Source organism: Phascolarctos cinereus, unplaced genomic scaffold, assembly GCF_003287225.1.
Source record: "Phascolarctos cinereus isolate Bilbo 61053 unplaced genomic scaffold, phaCin_HiC Scaffold_4;HRSCAF=312, whole genome shotgun sequence".
NCBI lineage: Eukaryota > Metazoa > Chordata > Mammalia > Diprotodontia > Phascolarctidae > Phascolarctos > Phascolarctos cinereus.
The window spans coordinates 38070759-38090032 of NW_027555847.1; positions in this window are offsets into that span (position 1 = coordinate 38070759).

The following is a 19274-nucleotide window of genomic DNA, read 5'->3' on the forward strand; positions in this document are numbered from 1 at the left end:
ATCCATCCTGATTCATTCTGTGCCCGTTTTTATAAAATCTGTTGAGTACCCTATGCTTTTGCATCACTCTTTAGACTTCCCTTTTTCCTTCTCATTGGAATAGTTTCTCTGTCTTCAGATTTTCATTTCTGAGAACTTCTCATCTCTCATTAGTTTATTTCCTCTGTAAAATTTTAGGACATGGGATTCTACACATCCTTTCTGCACTCTTTGAAATCTGTTCTGTGATGATGATAATGATAGGCGTCGCATTCTCCCCCTTGGTGGCTTTAGGGGCAGTTAACTTTGTTTCTTCTGTGCTGTCAGAGATGCTGCCAGAATAGCCCATTAATCTTCTTTTGGGTTTCAATAATCCCCCCTCCCAAATCTAGATTTCCCTCTTGACCAATCTCCCTCCCCAAGAGGCTATTTCTAACATTAAAAGATTCAGGGTCGTGAGTCTCAGGGCCCTAAAATTAAACACAGAACCCCAGGTTTCTTGACTTACTTGTCCTGAAATCCATACTGTTGTTCAACTCATTAAATAAAATGTTAATATGGCTAGAGCTAAGATACCTAATACCAACTGATGTCTCACATAATGGTAGCAGTGCCAAGTGCCCACCTGCTCAAAAATCTTTCTATGTCCCACACAATGGAAGTGCTGGCCCGGAGAAGCCCTAAGTAAATACTTATGAATGAATGAGTGAATGAATGAATGATAATCTTTTAAGAGATCATCATGCAACAGGGCTGCTTTGTAGACACATTCATCATATTGCAAATTTAAAATGTTCTCACCTGAAGGTACAGGATTAAAAATTAATCATCACTGCTGGAGAGAAGTACAAATTATTCCAAGGATGGCATTTCAGCAAACTGGGAGGGAAATGGTAAGTTCAATCTGCTGAAAATAAGATTCTTCATGATTATACACCCTTAACTCTCCTCACCAAGAAGGACTACAGATATACACCCTTCAGAGATTTCAGGAAGGCCTTTTTTTATTCAGGACTAAGAAGTGACTTTTTTTTTGTCATTGTCCTCATTGTTGCTCCCTCTGAAATCTGACTTCCTTCCCTTCTGGGCAGACAAATGCAATCCTCTTTAAGCAAGAAATCATGAATCTGCTCTGCCAATCCCTCAGAGGCCTGTGTCATTTGGGAATTCCCTGGATGCCCAACATTAATTGTCAGCATGATGGCCAAGAGTGGTCCATGGGCAGGTCAAATAAGGAAGGGGAAGCTGAATGGCCCCTTCTTCCCCAGAAAAGTTACTTCACATCCTTCATCACAGCTTCTGATAACCACTTCAGATCTTAAGTGTAATGTTTTCTCTGCTGAGAGGATAGCATTAACACATGAAACAGTTAGACTATGTACTGAACAGCACCAGTGGAAATCACCTCAAAATAGGAACTTCTTAGACTTTTGTTTTCAGGGCACTTTAAGAAGGAAATTGGTTTGGCATAGACACTTTGGAACCATTTTCGATCTTATCATCCTTACTATTAAGGAGAAGAGCAGAACATAAATACATCTTTATTTTAAATATATACATATATATATAGAGAGAGAGAGGTAGTAGATAGATAGATGATAGATAGATAGATAGATAGATAGATAGATAGATAGATAGATAGATAGATATTTTCAGAAAACAGAGCTGGAGGTCTCCTCCACATCACTCTTCAAGGAAGCCTACCTCTGCTTCCCGGAGACAGTAGTAGGGTGCTGGGTATGAAGATGAATAATTCAAAAAGCTTCAGGAAAGCTTTGAACAAAGAATGGATGTTATCCATGTCTTTACCCTATCCCCAGACTGGTGGTGGGGTCACAAAAAGGTAGGGAACTTCAAAGTTTACCTCCCTTGGAAGCTGGAAGAGAGGAAGGAGAGAGACCACGTGGTATGATGGATGGGCACTGAATTTGGATACAGAGGCCAAGAGTTCCACTTCTCTCGATTACTAGCTGTATAACCTTGATCAAATCTCCTCACTTTTGTAGGCTTCAGTTTCCTCACCTATAAAGTGAGAGGTTTGGACTAGATGGTCTCTAAATCTATGGTCCTGCCATTTTGTAGCTTGCCTCATCATCTGCTTCTAAATTTCTTCATCTTTCTCACTACTGGACCCAATGGCTCAAATTAATATTGTTAAAGCAAATTTATCTTCTCCCCCAACATTCCCCACTCCTCAGGGAGGTGGGTATCCCTGCTTCAGTGCTGATGTCCTTTCTCCCCATTTGGACTCAAAAGCCAGACCCCATTCTCTCCACTTACCTAATCCTGATCATCCTTCAAGACCCAACTCCCCATGTGGCAGCCCACATTAGAAAATCCTGGGGAAGAAGAGGAATCACAGATTTGGAGCTGGAAGGAAACTTGGAGATCATCTAGTTCAACCTGTTCATTTTATAGAGGAGGAATCTAGGTCCCAGAGAACTTAAGTGACTTGTCCAAAGTCATACAGCTAGTGAGTGATGAGGCAGGATTCTTCAGACTCAAGATCTAAGACAACTTTAACTGCATCATGCCATAGCTCAGAAATAGAGGGAATCTTATGGGTTATCTAGATAAATCCCCTAATTTTACACATGGGGGAACTGAGGCCCACAACGGATAAATGGTTCACCTAGGTCAAAAAGGCAGTAACACATCCAGGATTCAAACTCAGGTCCTCTGATGCTGCATTCAATGCTCTTTTTACCATATCATTTGAATCACATAATCAGCTGGAAGGGACTTTACAGATCATCCAATCAATTACCCTGTTAAAAGATAGGGACAGTCAGACAATTACCCTGTCAAAAAATGGGGATGGGGGCAGCTAGGTGGTACAGTGGATAGAGCACCAGCCCTGAAGTCAGGAAGACCTGAGTTCAAATCTGACCTCAGACCAAATACTTGTCCCTTACTGTGTTACCCTGAGCAAGTCACTTAACCCCAATTGCTTAAAAAAAAAATGGGGACAAGTAATATGATTTGCCCAGGGTCACCAACCAAGTCAGGAGCACAGCCAATCAAGCATTTTTTCCAAGACCCACCGCACTGGATTGGAATTCTTGAGTTGCTTTTCTTGTGATATATTGCAGGGCCTTGCAATTAATCCCATGCTTTCTTGAAATCTCTAATTATTTCATTCCTGATTACGCATTCTTTAAGAACAAGAGGTGCATCTTGTAAACAGCTTATATCTAGCAGAATTCTGGGTCCCAATAGCATTTCATAACTATTTGTTTGCTGGTCATTTGGTAGCTTGTTTTAGGAAATTCACAAGTGGAAGTCTTCCTTTGCAGCGGGAGAGAAGAGTCTTCCCTTGTTATGGGAAAAGACGCCAGACTGATATATTTAACAGTTCTTAGTAGAACTTGCTAAGTTGTTCTAATGAGAGAGAAAGGAGGTTGTATAAGAACAGCCTACATCACGGGGCTGTGGTCAAGGAAAGGCGACAAATGAAATCTGCTCTCCCTGACCCTGCTGTGAATGAGGTCTAAGGGCCCGTGAGGAGGACAAGTAAACACCATCTGGAGCTGCTGCTTGAGCTAAGAGCCTTTTGAGTCTCAGTTAGATGTTGCAATGCTCCAATCAACAAAAGAGCTAGAAAGGTGCTGATTAGACAGAAGCGAGCGGGTCCTTAGCTGTCTCATCCTGAAAGAACATTACCACAGCTCTGAGGTGGAGGCAGGATCTCAGAAGCAGAAGCAATGAAGAGCGGCCAAAGCTCAGTAGAGAAACAGTGAATGGCAAAGCACAATGGCCGAGGGTAGAGCTTCAGCATCAAAGGCATCCACGTTGCCTCAGCAACAGCTGCCAACATGGAATGAAGCAGCCATGGCAAGAGAGCTCCAGAACCATATGAGGGAATTGCCAAAGATGGAGTCTATCAACCAATGAGAAGGGATTCACTAAGGTCTTCCTGCAGGCCAGGCACTGTGATAACAGCATGTAAGTAACTAGCTGCATACCAGCTGTCTGTCCTTTCTTCTCAAAGAGGACCACGACATCAGGAAGCTAGTGCCATGACTTGCAACTGAATTGGATTTGAGTGAATGAGGGCTACGCAAAGTCTAGTCAATGAACTTAATTTTATTTAATTATTTAATTGGTGATTTATTTAATTATTTAAATTATTAATTATCTTATTAAATTTATTAAGCACCTACTATGTTCAAAGTGGCAAATATAAATAAAAAGAGTCTACATTGTTAAGGAGCTCACATTCTAATGGGGAGATAAAATGTAAATAACTAGGTATGTATAAACATTTATTAAGTGTCTACTATGTGACAGATACTATACTAAACACTGGGGATGCAAATACAAATACAAATAAAAACAGTCCCTGCCCTCACAGAGCTTATATTCCAACAAGGAGACAACAGGGAAGTAGGCAGGTGTATATGCCATTGTTGTAGTTGTCAGTCCTTTGTTTTTAGAAGACACTCAGTGACATCACAGTGTTGGAGTTAGGGTACAGTGTGTTCGGGTGGTGGCTGATCAGACCAGCATGAGCTTGGAAGGCAATACCACAGACTGGCCACAATGGTCTGTTAGAACATTTAGAATGGAAGCAGCTCTGCGTTGGTGCAGCTCATGTCTCCTCTGTGCTTCTATGATTCTGCTTTGCTTATGGAGCACAGCACCTGCTTTGATGTGACCAGCCATGCTGGACGGTCCTGTGCTGGCATTTCCCATGTCTCACAGTCAATTCTAAAGTTCTTCAGAGAGACCTTGACAATGTCCTTGTATCACTTCTTCTGACTACCATGCGAGCAAATTTTTGATTTGCACACAACCTTGTGCAAATTTTCGATAAAATAGTCTTTGGGGTAAGTGTACATTTGGCACTCGGGCTATGTGGCCAGTCCATCGGAGTTGTGCTCTCTGCAATACAATTTGAATGTTTGGCAATTCAGCTCTAGAGAGGACCTCACATTGTCAGATGATCTTCAGAATCTTTTTGAGACAATTCAAATAGAAGTGACTCAGTTTTCTGGCACGGCACTGATAGACTGTCCGTATAATAGTGTAGTCAGCATGGTGCCTCTGCAGACCTTCAATTTGGTATGCAGCCCGACATCTCTTCTCTCCCACACTTTCTTTCAGAACTTCCCGAACACTGAGCTAGCTTTAGCAATGTGTGTCAATCTCATCATCTATGTGAATTGCCCTAGAAAGTATACTGCCAAGGTAACTGAACTTATCCACAGCATTCAAAATGTCTCCATTTACTCTGACCGATGGCTCCACATATGAATGATGTGATGCTGGCTGGTGGAGCACCTATGTTTTCTTGGTGTTCATTGTTAGGCCAAAATTAGCATGTGTGACAGAGAATCGATCTACACTTTGTTGCACCCCAGCCTCAGGCTGCATTGTGTGCACAATCATCTGCAAACAAAAAGTCGCACATCAACTCTCCCTCCACTTTAGTCTTGGCTTGTAGCCTTTTCAAGTTTTGCAGCAGCTGACCTCGATGCTGTTTTTATTCTTGTTGAAGGAATCTGACAACATCGAGGAAAACATCATGAAGAGTATGAGAGCAATCACACAGTCCTGCTTCATCCACTGGTGACTGGGAAAATATGAGAACATCATCCATTATCCAGAACCTATGCAAGCATGCCATCATGGAACTGGCATTTAAGTAGCTAGGTACATACAAGATAGATAGATGTATATATATATATATATAGTAGATGGGAGTAATCTTAGGGGGCAAAGCATTAACAGATGGGGGAATAGAAAAGGACTTTTGGGGGGCAGCTAGGTGGCTCAGTGTATAGAGCTCCAGCCTTGCAGTCAGGAGGACCTGAGTTCAAATCTGGCCTCAGACACAGAACACTTCCTAGCTGTGTGATCCTGGGCAAGTCACTTAACCCCGATTGCCTCACCAAAAAGGAAAAAAGAAAAAGAAAAGGACTTTTGCAGAAAGTGGGATTTGAATTGAGTCTTGAAGGTAACCAGGGAAATTCAGAAGCCTAAGAGAGAAGGGAGAACATGAGGGACATAGGCATGAGGGACAGTCAGTGTCAAAGGAATGGAGGAAAGAGATTCAGTGTTGGGAGTAAGGAACAGCAAATAGGCCAGTTCAGACGGATCTGAGAAAGCAGGGAGGAGATTAAAGTGCAAGAAGACAGAAAGGTAGGGAGGTTCCAGGGTATGAAGAGCTTTAATTACCCAACAGAGGATTTTGTATCTGATCCTGGAGATAATAAGGAGCTAGTAGTGTTTATCAAGTAGGGGGAAGAGCAGTTGGTCAGACTGAGGCTTTAGGAAGATCACTTCGGTAAATGAGTGGAGGATGGTTTGAAGCAGATAGAGATTCAAGGCAATGAAACTAATTAGAAGGCTATTCTTATAGTCCAGGTGAAAGGTAATGAGGGATTGAACCTGGATATTGGCTGGGCAAGTGTAGAGAGGGAAACATAGACAAGAGACATTGCAAAGGAAGAAATGATAATGTTTGGCAATGAAGTTGAGAATGACGCTGAGATTGTGAGCCTGGGTGATTCGCAGCGTGGTGGCATCCTAACACCAGTAGGGAAGAGAAGAGATTTGAGGGAGAAAGATGATGAGTTCTGTTATGGCTGGGTTGAGTTTGAGAGTCGAAAATGTCCACAAGGCAGTTAGCAATGCTGGACTCCAGCTCAGGAAAGAGTCCAGTGCTAGATATAGCATCTACAGAGTCATCTACAGAGAGAAGTGATAACTGAATCCATGGGAGCTGATGAAGTCACCAAATGAGAGAGCAGAGAGAGAAAGGAGAAGAAGGCCTTGGCAAACACCCAAAATTAGTGGGCATGACATGGATGAAGAATCAGCAGAGAAGACAGAGAAGGAGCAGTCAGTCAGATAAAAAGGCACAGTGTCACAAAAACCTAGAGAGCAGAGAATCAGGAAAAAAGAGTGACTTATAATACCAAATGTTGAAGAGAAGTCAAGAGGGATAGGGCCAGAGAAAAGACCATTAGATGAGGCAATTAAGAGATTGTTATGAGATCATTGGTAACTTTGGAGAGAGCAGTTTCAGTTGAATGATGAGGTTAGAAGCCAGATTACCAGGGGGTTAGAAGATGATGAAATGAGAGAAAGTGGAAGCACCTAGTTGAGATAGGTTTCTCGAGGGGTTTAGCCAAGACTAGTAGAGACAACAGCATCCAGGGAGGATGTTTTAGGGAGGGAAGTGAACAACCAATGGAAAGGCCCAGCCAGTTGCTAGGAGATAATGCTAGGAGAGCTCAGGCCAGACAGGTGCCCGTCCCATAGCAACCTTTCTTCACTATGCTCAGTGCATGAGTTTGCCTGGGAGTTGTTTTCCCCACTTCCACGGGGATCTGTGGACAAGTGCACCTTTTTGTGTTATTTCAGGCCTGATTAACATTTTGCTCTTTGCCTTACAGTCCCTGCCTGGCTTGTTAGTAGAACATGCCCTGGATAGGGGATGCAGAAAGCATCATTTCCCTCACACTGAACCCAAGTATTGGCATAACCCCACGTCTGAGTGGGAGACATCTTCTGTCTACAGCACAGTCAAACTTAAATCTTAACGTGGAGACCCTAAAGGTCAGAGAAAGGTGGAGAAGGTGTGAAAGAAAGAGACGTGAGTTTGTTCATGCTATTTTTTGTTTGTTTGTTTCTTTTCTATGGAAACAACATACTTTGTCCCTTAATATGTCCCAAAATATGTCCCTCAGTTGTATAATTCTCAAGGGTTTCCAGGGACTGAATGTGCCAACTAAACTCATGGAACAAATTATTTATATTGGTAAAGTCTATAAATCTATGCAAAGCAATCAACAAGTATCTATTGAACGATTTTAAAGGCAGTAGCCTACACATAGAGAGTAAGTGCACTTCAAATGGTCAACAAGTATGGACATTTAAATAGTGCTTTACATATGTTAACCCACAGGATGCTCACAGTAACCATGTATACTACTAGCCCCATTTTACAGAGGAGGCCACAAAGGCCAGAGAAATTAAATGACTCGTCTGTGGTCCCATTCTTCCTGAGGTGGAATTCAAATGCCTGGTTGTCCTAAGCCCCAGCAGGAGTTAAGACAGGGGTTTCCCTTCTAGTACACATGTCAGTGGGACAGGGATAGGACCTGGATGTTGGATGTCATTGGCATGAGGAACCTCCAGAGGGGGAAACTCCCTCCACCCACGAAGGCTGGCATCACCTGGGCAGACTGTGTAGCCTTAGAGAGCTGCCTAGATCGCTGACTTGCCCAGGGTCACACAGGCTAGATGGATCATTTGCTCAGGATTCTTGGCTATACCACGGGCTCTCTATCCACCGTGTCACTATGCCTCTCAGTGAACAATGATAAAGTCCATTCATGTCACCCCCTAGGGCCCTACCTGCTGCTGGCCAGCCCCAATAGGCTTCTCAGACAGGAGTAAACAGAAATGCAGTGTTTCATCAAGGCTCACTTCACAGGCTACTCCCAGATGGTGCTCAGACTCCAGAATAGTGCCTAACTTTCTTCCCAAGTAAGACACTGTGAGAAGAACCCAATTCCACTGGCTCTCCTGGCCGCTTCACATAGTGACCTGCATCCACAACAGCTGGGCTGCCCTGCCTCCCTGCCCTCTTTTATTCCATAAATGGCATTTTAAGAGCACAGTCTCACAAAGAGACATTAAACAAACAACCCTTCTATGTGGAAGGGAAAGAGGCTGCTATACTCCTTGGTGCCACTAACTAAAATCTCGGCTTTCCCACCCCTGGAGCCTGGGATAATGTTTAACTGATAAATGTTTAACAACCAGCTCTCCAGAAAACCAACCGACCTATACCTATAACATACTTTTAAGTTTAATTTGCATTAATAATATTTTCTCCATCACTTTCTTCAGTCTAGACAATTAACAAAACAATAAATCAAACTCTGAGTTGGAACCTTTGCCCATTTCCATCTCACACAGACAACTTCACAGTGGATCACCAGTTCACGCTGCCTCAGTACACCTATGCCCCAAATCCACCTGTCTCACTTTCCACACTAAAAAGCCAACCCTAGTCAATATATTTGTTGTTCAATCATGCCCAACTCTTGGTGACCCTATTTGGGGTCTTCTTGGCAAAGATCCTGGAGTGGTTTTGCCATTTCCTTCTCCAGCTCATTTTACAAATGAGGAAATTGAGGCAAACAGGGTTAAGTGACTTGCCCAGAGTCACACATCTAGTAAGTGTCTGAGGCCAGATCTGAACTCAGGAAGAAAAGTTGTCCTAATTCCAAGCCCAGCACTCTATCCACTGTGCCATCTAGCTGCCCTGAATACATATTAAATTCCTAGTTCTCAGTTCTTTTGAGTCTCCAGAAACTTGGCCAATCTCTCAAAGGTCAGTCTGAAGGAAATATGTAATGTTTTCCAGGTGCCAGAGTCACATCAGACTTTACCTTTAGACCCAGGCCCCTCGCTCCCAGCTCTGAAGATTTCAAAGCCTCTGAGCCCCAAGTCTGTGAGTAAGCTTGCCAAAGAACACCTTTTGGTGCAGTCCTACAATGGTTGTGTTTATGAAATAAAGATCAGACTCCGGCTGTGACAATGAATTTAATCAGTGCCCAGTGGGCTCTGGTTTTGAAAGAGAAGAAAACCACTCTCCTCCAGGTGACTGTTTTCAGATGTCACTCCGGGCTGAGTCACCCACCCACCCTCAGTCAGTCAGTGACAGGCTCGAGCCTCGCAACAGAGCTGCAGTTCCTCTCCCAGCATTGTTCATAACTTCATCTAAAATGACCTCATGAAATTAAAAAAAAAAAAACGCCAACAACCCACAGCCCTCTGTATTTATGTATAACAGACCAGGCACAATCCCCAGCAGCACCTGGCACCAGGATTTTTTTCTCAGATGGCACCTGCACTCAATTCTTTCCTTCTCAAATAAACATATACCCCTGTACACACATGCGCATGCACACACACACATACACACACACACACACACACACACACACACACACACACACACACACGCATGCATGGCCCTCCTCCCTTCTCCCTTCAGCACCAGAGGAACAGATGGACCGATCATCTTCCTTATTCTGCCGTAAGGACCCTTGCTGCTGCAGGAGAAGGACGCAGTTGTAATACGTGTAATTAGGCGAGGGGAAGGACAGTGAAGCCTGTTAAAGGGGCCAGACCAAGATAAAGCAAAACAGAAATTGTGGATTATACACGGTCTGCTTCCACTAACTGCCCCCCAAACATGGAGGATGACCAGACTGAGTAGGGGCTGGGGACTTCCTGCCCCTCCAATAAGGGCTGTTGATATTGGCTTCTTCTACATTGAAGCAGGCTTATTTTTACATTCTGCTGCCAGGGTGATTTATGCTGCGGAACACCTCTCATTAATGTTGATAAGTTGCCTGTCTAAATCTCTATCTGTGTATTGACATGGCAGCACCCCCTCCCCTGCCTCTCTATGCCTGAATAGGCGTGTTCATCACTAGATCACCCTTCTGCCCAAAGGAAAGACAAATCTATCTCATCACCCCATTTGTGAGATGGGCTGGGGACAGCCAGGGTTGACTGCTCGATGAGGTGCAGACTGGAAGTTGAGTTAATGACAGTCAAATCAAATCCCTCCTAATGAGAAGCCGTGTGACTTTGTGTCTCTCCCAGCCTTAGTTTCCCCACGTGTAAAGGGATAAACATTTTTTTTCCTTTTCGTCTTCTCCAGTGACCCAATTTAATTCATTTTGACAAGTGTTTACTAAAAGCACTTTCTGTGTACCCCGAAGTGTGGTTAGTGCTGAAGATGCTCGCGTGTGCGCATGCACACACACACACACTCCTTGCTTTCAAAGAGGTTACTTCTTTTTTGGGGGGAGACGTGCACAGGTAAGTACGAAGTGGTTTCTGTGAGGGATCACTAGGGGCATCAGGAGAGGCCTTTCCTAATGGGTGGCCCTTGAATCAAGCCTTGAAGACATCTGGAGATTCCTCTAGGCACAGGAAAGAAAAGACCCATTCTAGCTGTGTGGACTGCCTGTTCAGAGACACAGGGCAGGACACGGAATAACGGTATGTCTGGGGAAGATAAGCCTGTTTAGCCGAGCATGTCTGAGGGGAGCAATCTGAATTAAGTCTGTAAAGATATTTTGGAGACAGATTGTAATGAGCTTAACATGCCAATGGAGGAGATGGAATTTAATCCTGGAGATAGCAGAGAAGGAGGAGAGCTTCTCCAGGACGGTGACATGGTCAGGTCCAGGCTTTAGGTGAGGAGGAGAGCTTAGAAAGGAACTGGAGGCTGGAAGACCACTCAGGAGGAAACTGTAAGAGTCCAGGAGAAGCACAAGAGCCTGAACTCGGGCTGCCAGGCGGGTAATCAGAGGAAAGGGGACACATGACAGAGATACTGTGAAAGTATCAGTGGAAAACTGGGTGGGGAAGAGTGGAGTCAAGGACGACTCTGAGGTGATAAACCTGAGTGATCAGAAGGATCACAATAACAATAATAAGGAGCATTTATAAAATGTTTACTCCCCTATCTCATTTGATCCTTATAGTAACCCTGCAAGGCAGGTACTATTATCATCCACATTTTACAGATGAGGAAATGGTAAAGTGACTTGCCCAGAATCACACAGCTAGGAAGTGTCTATATCATTTCATGAGCTTCTGTTCCTGAAGCTCGTGTGACCCACGGCCATCCAGCCTTTCCAATCTTATTGCATGTACTCCTCTTCATGCTCTCTCTGGTCCAAACACTTTATCCCTCACGTCCTTACCTCTATGCTGGTTGTCTGCCATGCCTGCAATTACACACACACACACACACACACACACACACACACACACACACCACCTCCCTCCTTTTGAAATCCCGGGCTTTCCTCAACTCTAAGCTCAAGAATGCCTTCTGCAGGTGCCCTCAGTGACAGAGGCCTTAACTATAAGATTACCTTGTTCAGTCAATACCTATATTTGTTCTCGCTGTCTCTTCCTGGAAGAAGGGACAAGTGGGATCCCCTCCCCCTCATAGAATGTAAGCTCCCAGAGGACAGGGACAGTTTCCTTCTTGTCTTTGTACCTTTTAGCCCAGCAGAGTGCCTGGAACATAGCAGGTTTTTAAATAAATGTTTGCAGATTGGCTAAATGACACAAGCCAAGACATGGAGTCCACACAGTCTAAGACCCCACTCAGTTCAACCCATCTGTCTAGCTCAGGCTATTGTTATTTTTACTCTCGTTTTTATTAGATCCCTTAAATTAAATCCTGAACTCTGCTTTCTCAGACTAAGGCTGTCAAATCTGCCTCTGGCAACCCTGGAGTACAACTGAACCCGATTAAAACGTAATTGGGAAATATTTAATAAAATAAATAAAAATACGATAGAACACAGATAATGTTAGTATGTGGTTCTCTCAGTGTGCAGCCTGCAGGGATTTTTATGTACGGTCTAACGCCCCCCCCCCCCCATATCTCAGTTTGACACCACTGCCCTAGGCCGCCACCAGTCAATCAGTCCAGTGAGTCAGTCAATACACATTTAATTAAGTGCTTGCTACGACTACATGCTAAGCACTGGGGATGCAAAGAAAGGTGAAAAATAATTCCTGACTTAAAGGAATTTACAGGCTAGTGGGGAAGCCAACATGAACAACCATGTACAAATAAGATAGGAAAGCTCTTCCCCATATAATCAAATCAATGGGATCCTGGCTGAGGTCCATCAGCCCTCTCTTGAAGAGAAGAGCTTTGGAGGCCTCCAAATAAGTCCCTGATTTATTCAATCTCGTCCTGCCAATAAACCACTTCAAAGTCCTCTGAAGGCAATTGAGTTAAATCTAGGTACTCTCTGGCTGCCTTTAAGTCCCAACTAAAATCCCATCATCTACAGTCACATCCAATTCTCTGGGATCCCATTTAGGGTTTTCTTGGCAAAGATACTGGAGTGGTTTGTCATTTCTTTCTCCAGCTCATTTGACAGACGAACAAACTGAGATAGAATTAAGTGACTTGTCCAGGGTCACCCAGCTAGTAAGAATCTAATGCCTGATTTGAACTCAGGCCTTCCTGACTGCAGCTCTGGTACTCTGTCCACAGAGCCATGTATGTGCCCTAAAAGCAGGAGTATTCCAAAGCAAATACACTGAGAAATACACTAAGGATACGGTCAGTTTTAAAAGGAGAAGTGCCTTTGGTTTCTGAAAGTTGTCTCCTACCAGAAAAGGGTATTCTTGCTGAGGCCTCTGTTTTTGCTGATTCGGTTGTACTTATGCAAGGTAGGCCTATGAAGGGTTTCAGAATATTCAGCCAAATCCAATAAGCTGAAGCCACCAGATGATAGAGTCAGGACCAAAAACGATCTTGACTGTCTAGAAAAGTGGCCAATTCTATCAAGATGAAATTAGAGATAATGGTGAAGTCAGACAATCAGTAAATATTTATCAAGCACCTGACGCTCTGCTAAGGGCTGAACATACAAAGAAAGGGAAAAGACAGTTCCTGTGCTCAAGGAACTCACAGTCTAAAAGAAGTCTTTAAAAAACAAAAACAACCCAAACCACAGTTTCACAAGTACAAGGTATGGCTACGCAGCAGTTTATCCAAAACCATTTTGCAGACTACAAGCTCAAAATGGCAGCAGTTCAACATGGCAGCAAAAACAAAAAAAACCTAACAACCCAAGAGATATAACCCAGGATTAGGGAGGTAATAATCATTCTCTGTCTTTATGCTCAAGTGTCCCAGGCCAATCCTTTGGGTACTTAATGGAGGTCAGACAGGTCAGTAGGCATATGCTTACAGCAAGGCACTTTATTAAGGCATGTTTTAACGGGAAGGCTTTAAGGTCTGAAATGAGAGAGTTGGGGGTAAGGACAAAAGGACACAGGAAACAAGCCAAGAGTACACTCAGGGAGCTTCAAACAGGGTAGGTCAGGGACAAACGTAATGGCATTTAGGTTTTATTTGGGGGAGGAAAGTGGAGAATGACAGTATTTTCATTCAGGAGCATCTGCGTGATTTCCCATCTCTGATAACAGACGTTGGGAGACCTTGGGCGATCGGCTAGCTACACAGATATGGTCTCAGGCACTTTCCAGAAAAGACCAATAGAAGCTGAGATAGCCAATTACAAGTGGAGACCTCCAGGTCGGAGAGAGGACTATCAAACCTGATCAAAGCACATCCAGAGCATCATGTTTGGTTCAGGGCACCACATTTTAGAAAGTAAATAGAATTACTAGCCTTGGAGACCTGGGATCAAACTTTGCCTTAAATGTTGACTGGCAAGGCATGACCTCGCCGAGTCTCAGTTTCCTTTTCTATAAAATGAAAGGATGAGATGAAGGTAACCATGATGGCCACCAGATGTTGCCACCATTCTCCAGCTGCCTTCTTCCTCTGCCCTATCAGCGCCCTCTTCTTCTCCCATTGGTGAGTTCCTTCCAAAACCTCCCTTTTGAGGAAGGGCCCAACCTCCGTTCTCCAAATCTGCCACCATGTGGGTATCTCCTCCCCTCCCCTTTTATGTATTATTTTCCCCTGTTGAAATGTAATCTCCAGGAGGGGAAAGATTGTCTTCCTTTTTTCTTGTATTTGTATCCTTAGTGTAAGCACAATGCCAGGCACATAGTAAGCATTTAATAAATGCTTTTTAAGTCAAGTTGACCTGAAGGGCCTTGAGGTAAACTAGGCCTTGTGACAATCATTTGAAGGAACAGGAGATGTTTAGACTTAGAGAAAAGAAGGATCAGCATTTTCTCATACTATCTAAGAAATTTGTTTTATTTGGGCCCTAGGGAGCAAGATATGAAATGAGCAGAAGTTACAAAGAGGCAAGTTTTGATTTGATATAAGAAAAATCTTCCTAAAATTAGGGTTGTCCAAATGTGGATCGGACCAATGCAAGAGGAGGTGGGGCCCCCTCATCAGAGGATTTTTAGCAAAGGCTGGATGATCACTTGTCAGGTATATTTTACAAGGTAGCCTTATTCAGGGTACAGCTTGACTACATGGCCTCTGAGCTCCCATACAACTCGGAAATTCTATGTACTCTTTAAAACCTTTCCACCATAAATTAGGCAGGATTCTTTCCAACCCACCAGTAAATGGAGCCATGGTGGAAAGAATCTGAGAAAGACCCCTCTATGTGTGCTTTCATAAACGAGCCAGTCAGCGGTGTGGCTGTATAACAGCAGTACATCTCTCACTTTCCTCATTAACTTGAGTTTAGGGGGCAGATTTCATCTTCTGAGATGTTTTTGAGAACTTTGCTTATTTTTTTCCTCAGGCCAACTCATATGAGTAGATCCTATTTCAAGTCAATAAATTCTCTAATCCCATGAATCCAAATACCAGACTCCATTAACAAGATGGACAGCTTTGAAGGAAGCAACACACCACTCTAAGCTACAAAGCACAGCCTCCGTTTCTTCATCACAGAGAAGGGGGCTATGGATGTGGAATACTGCATATATTGCCAAGTTTGGCTTGCTTTTGCTGAACATTTTTTTTCTCTTTCTTTTTAAATCGATGACTTCAGAAATGAATTGGATCTAAAAAAAATCAGTACAAATTGAATTAAGTTAAAAAAAAATAAGGCACAGAACTTACATGGGAAACTCGCAGATCACGGCATGTTTTAAGAAAAACAACTGCAGATATATGTTGCAAGATCCTTTCTGGGGCTAAATCCCTTTCTCAAGAGCTTAGGTGACTGCATAACCTAAGAATTCCACATTCATCCTTCTGTCCTAGCTTATCTTTTCACAACTTTGGACAGCAGCCTTCCTTATCTAGGAAACAAATGGCCTCTGTAGAAAGCTCTGAACAGCAAAGTAATTTATCTGTTTGACATGTGTTTCTCTGTTTGTTTTCTCCAGCCTTGAGACACTAGTGGTGTCAGCTTTGGATGGCTATGCCCCTAGTTACTCCAGAGGCATGAATCAATTTCTCAGCCACATTTATCACTTGCTGACTTAAATCTAGTCTAATCAAGGCTTCCCCTGCTTGATATGGATTGAAACCTATATATAAAGGTTTTTTTTTTTTACGGGCAAAAGGGAGAAGAGGATGACAATAATACAGTTTGGGCATATGGAAGTCTTAAGAAATAATTGGTGACAATTTTGTTTTTAGAAATGGAGGCATCTAACAAATCAAATTATGGAAATGTGTTTGGCTATAACTTGATGGAATAGTCATTATCCTCTGTAAGTTATCATCATTGTTCAGTTTTTTTAGTCATGTCCGACTCTTCGTGATCCCATTTGGGGATTTCTTGGCAGAGATATTGGAGTGGTTTGCCATTTCCTTCTCCAGCTCATTTTACAGATGAGGAAACTGAGGCAAACAGAGTTAAGCGACTTGCCCAAGGTCACACAGCTTGTAAGAGTCTAAGGCCACATTTGAACTCAGGAAGATAAGTCTTCCTGATTCCAGGCCCAACCCTCTATCTACTACACCATCTAGCTGCCCCATCCTCTGTAAGATCAGTTATCACTGAGTGGTTTTTGCATTTCTAGGGCATTTTTTTCAGTTTGCAGTATGTTTTTAAAAAGCTTACAGTCCAATCTATAGTTCAATCTATAAATGTTTACTAAACTCCTATTTTGTGCAAGGTACTGCTCTAAGTGCTGGGTAAACAAAGACAAAAAAAATGAAATGAAATGGTCCCCGCCTTCAAGGATCTTCCGTTGGATTGTGGGGTATAATCTGCACAAAGAAAACCAATTCAAGGCAATTTCAGAAGACAGAGCACTCTAATAACCAGGAGAATCTGGAAAGACTTTGCACAGGAAATGTTACCAGGGCAAGTATGCAGATACTTGCAACAGATCTACCCTCTGAACAGAATGAGGATTTCCCAATGTAGAACTCTCGTCACTGCAGAACATGATTCACTGCCATTCCTCCAAAACTCACATACCCCTTAACTTAGGTAACTCTGAGAGGGTTGGTAGAGGCACAGTACACTTGTGATTTGTCCAGGTATATAAGCCAGTGACAGAAGTGAAAATGGAACCCGTGTCTTTCAAATTTCTAAGCCCAGAAATCTATCTACTCCATCACACTGCCTACCACTATGTATATTGGAATGTGTATATATACAAAGTGATTTCCAGGAGAGAGTACTAATAAATGGGAGAGAGCAAGAAAGGCCTTGTTTGTCATTGGAATTGTCTATTATAACCATTCTGTGTTTCAGAGCTTTCAGCATATTTTTTTCCTGAAGGAAATCCATGGATTCTTTTGATTGGCACTTTTTTGATTGGCTTTCTGTGTCCAGAAGTTCTGGGCAGTTATGTTCTTTCTTGCATTACAGTGTTCAGGTTTTCTGATGTGTCCTGAGAGACCTAAAATACCAAAGCTGTCTCTACGCATCTTGTCTTCAAGATTAGTATGTTTTACTTGTATGGAGATCACGTTGTCTTCTAATGTTGCTTTTTGCCTCTTTTCTTCCAGATTGTCCTTCACTTCTGTTTATTTGCATTCCCAATAAGTAATTCTCTCTCTTGCTTCTTTGGTAAGACTTGCCACCATAGATTCAAGTTTTTCTATTATGTTGATAATGGCCTACTATGCAGGCCATAAATTTTGCTTTCATAATTTTTATTTCTCTTTTACATTATTCAGGAATATCCTGCTGTGTTTCTATACTTTCTTAGAAATCCACAGGGTCATCAGGTGTTAATTCATTTTCCTTCGTCTTATGATATCTATTCATAGACATCTGGACTTGTTCAGCTAATCTGGAAGCCATATTCCCTTCTGTTATTAATATCTTCCCTGTTAATTCATCTGTTTCTACTCAAGGTCTTTAAATGAATTTTCTTCCTCCTAAGATCTTTGGTAATTTTGGTCTTTCTTCCTATTTTCCCATATGTCTCCCTTTTCTGACTCCTTCCCCTCCGATGGTACTTTCCCTGAGGGCTCAAAGCAATAGCAATCTCCTTCCAAACCTGGCAATTCTCATTTTACCAATCTCGGTTTCTCGGCCAAGTGACTACAGGGTGAACAGAACCGGGCTCCAGGTGGATGTGGGGCCCTTTGCCTCTGGCTCTGTGGGGGGCCACACATGCACTGCCCCACTTCCCTCTGCTCCTTCATTCTCCATCCCAGGACTTTTACAGTTCAGAGAGCTTTACCACCAAGAAATTTTTATTTTTGAAAACATGGGAGGGGAGTAGAATTGAGTTCTGTTGCAAGTCCTTGGCTCCTCTTATCCTATCAAATTGTAGCTGAGAGGGAGAGAGTGCTGAGGAAGCTAATTATGGGTTGAAGATTAGCCTTCTCTGCTACTGATTTACCGAGGTTTTACCTCATTAGAGTTCATGGTGTCCGACACCAATGGTATCAATCTCAAGTAGAACCAGGAATGCTAAAGTGACCCTAAGGATCCTGCAGGCTGCATATTGACTTAGAATACCACATATTAACATTATCTATGTTCTGTTGTATTTTTAGGGGCAACTAGTTGGCTCAGTGGATAGAGTACTGGGCCTGCAGTCAGGCACACTCATCTTCCTGAATTCAAATCTGGCTGTGTGACCCTGGGCAAGACACTTAACCCTGTTTGCCTCTGTTCCTCTTGCTTAATAAATTCTAACTGCTATAAAGGTAGGCTTTGGCTCATTTATGAATAAGGGGCCATGAACCAACACCTGATGACACAGAGGACCCTGTGGATTTCTAAGAGAGTATAGAAACACAGCAGGATATTCCTGAATAATCTCAAAGAGAAACAGTGCAAAGAGTAAAGGATTTGGAATCAGAGGACTTGATGGGAATCCTGGCTCTGGCATTCACCACTTGGGTGATCTTCAGCAAATTGCTTAATCTCTTTTGTTTGAACGCAAACATAAAAGGAGGTGGAGGTGGGGGTGGCGTTAATACGGCTGATTTTTTCAGGTCCTTTCCACCTCTAACCTTGTGATGCTAAACTTTACGCCAGTGAAAGATGACTTCACTATAGTAATAGGCACCTAAATCCACAGATCCAGATGCTGGGAGTAACAGTCTATCAGACACACCTGGAACCTATCTCTAAAAAAGATCACAGAATGTGTAAATTAAGAAGGCAAACAATGCCTCAATTTCCAGTAAGGCTACAACTGTAGAGATGTTACTCAAGTAGAGTTGGAAGGGACTTCCAGGGCTATTTAACTCAATCCCCTCACTTTATAGGTCTTTTCTGTTTTTTAAGCTTGGCAATGGGGTTAAGTGACTCACCCAGGGTCACACAGCTAGTAAGCATCAAGTGTCTAAGTTCACATTTGAACTCAGGCCCTCCCGAGTCCAGGGCTGGTGCTCTATCTACTGTGCCACC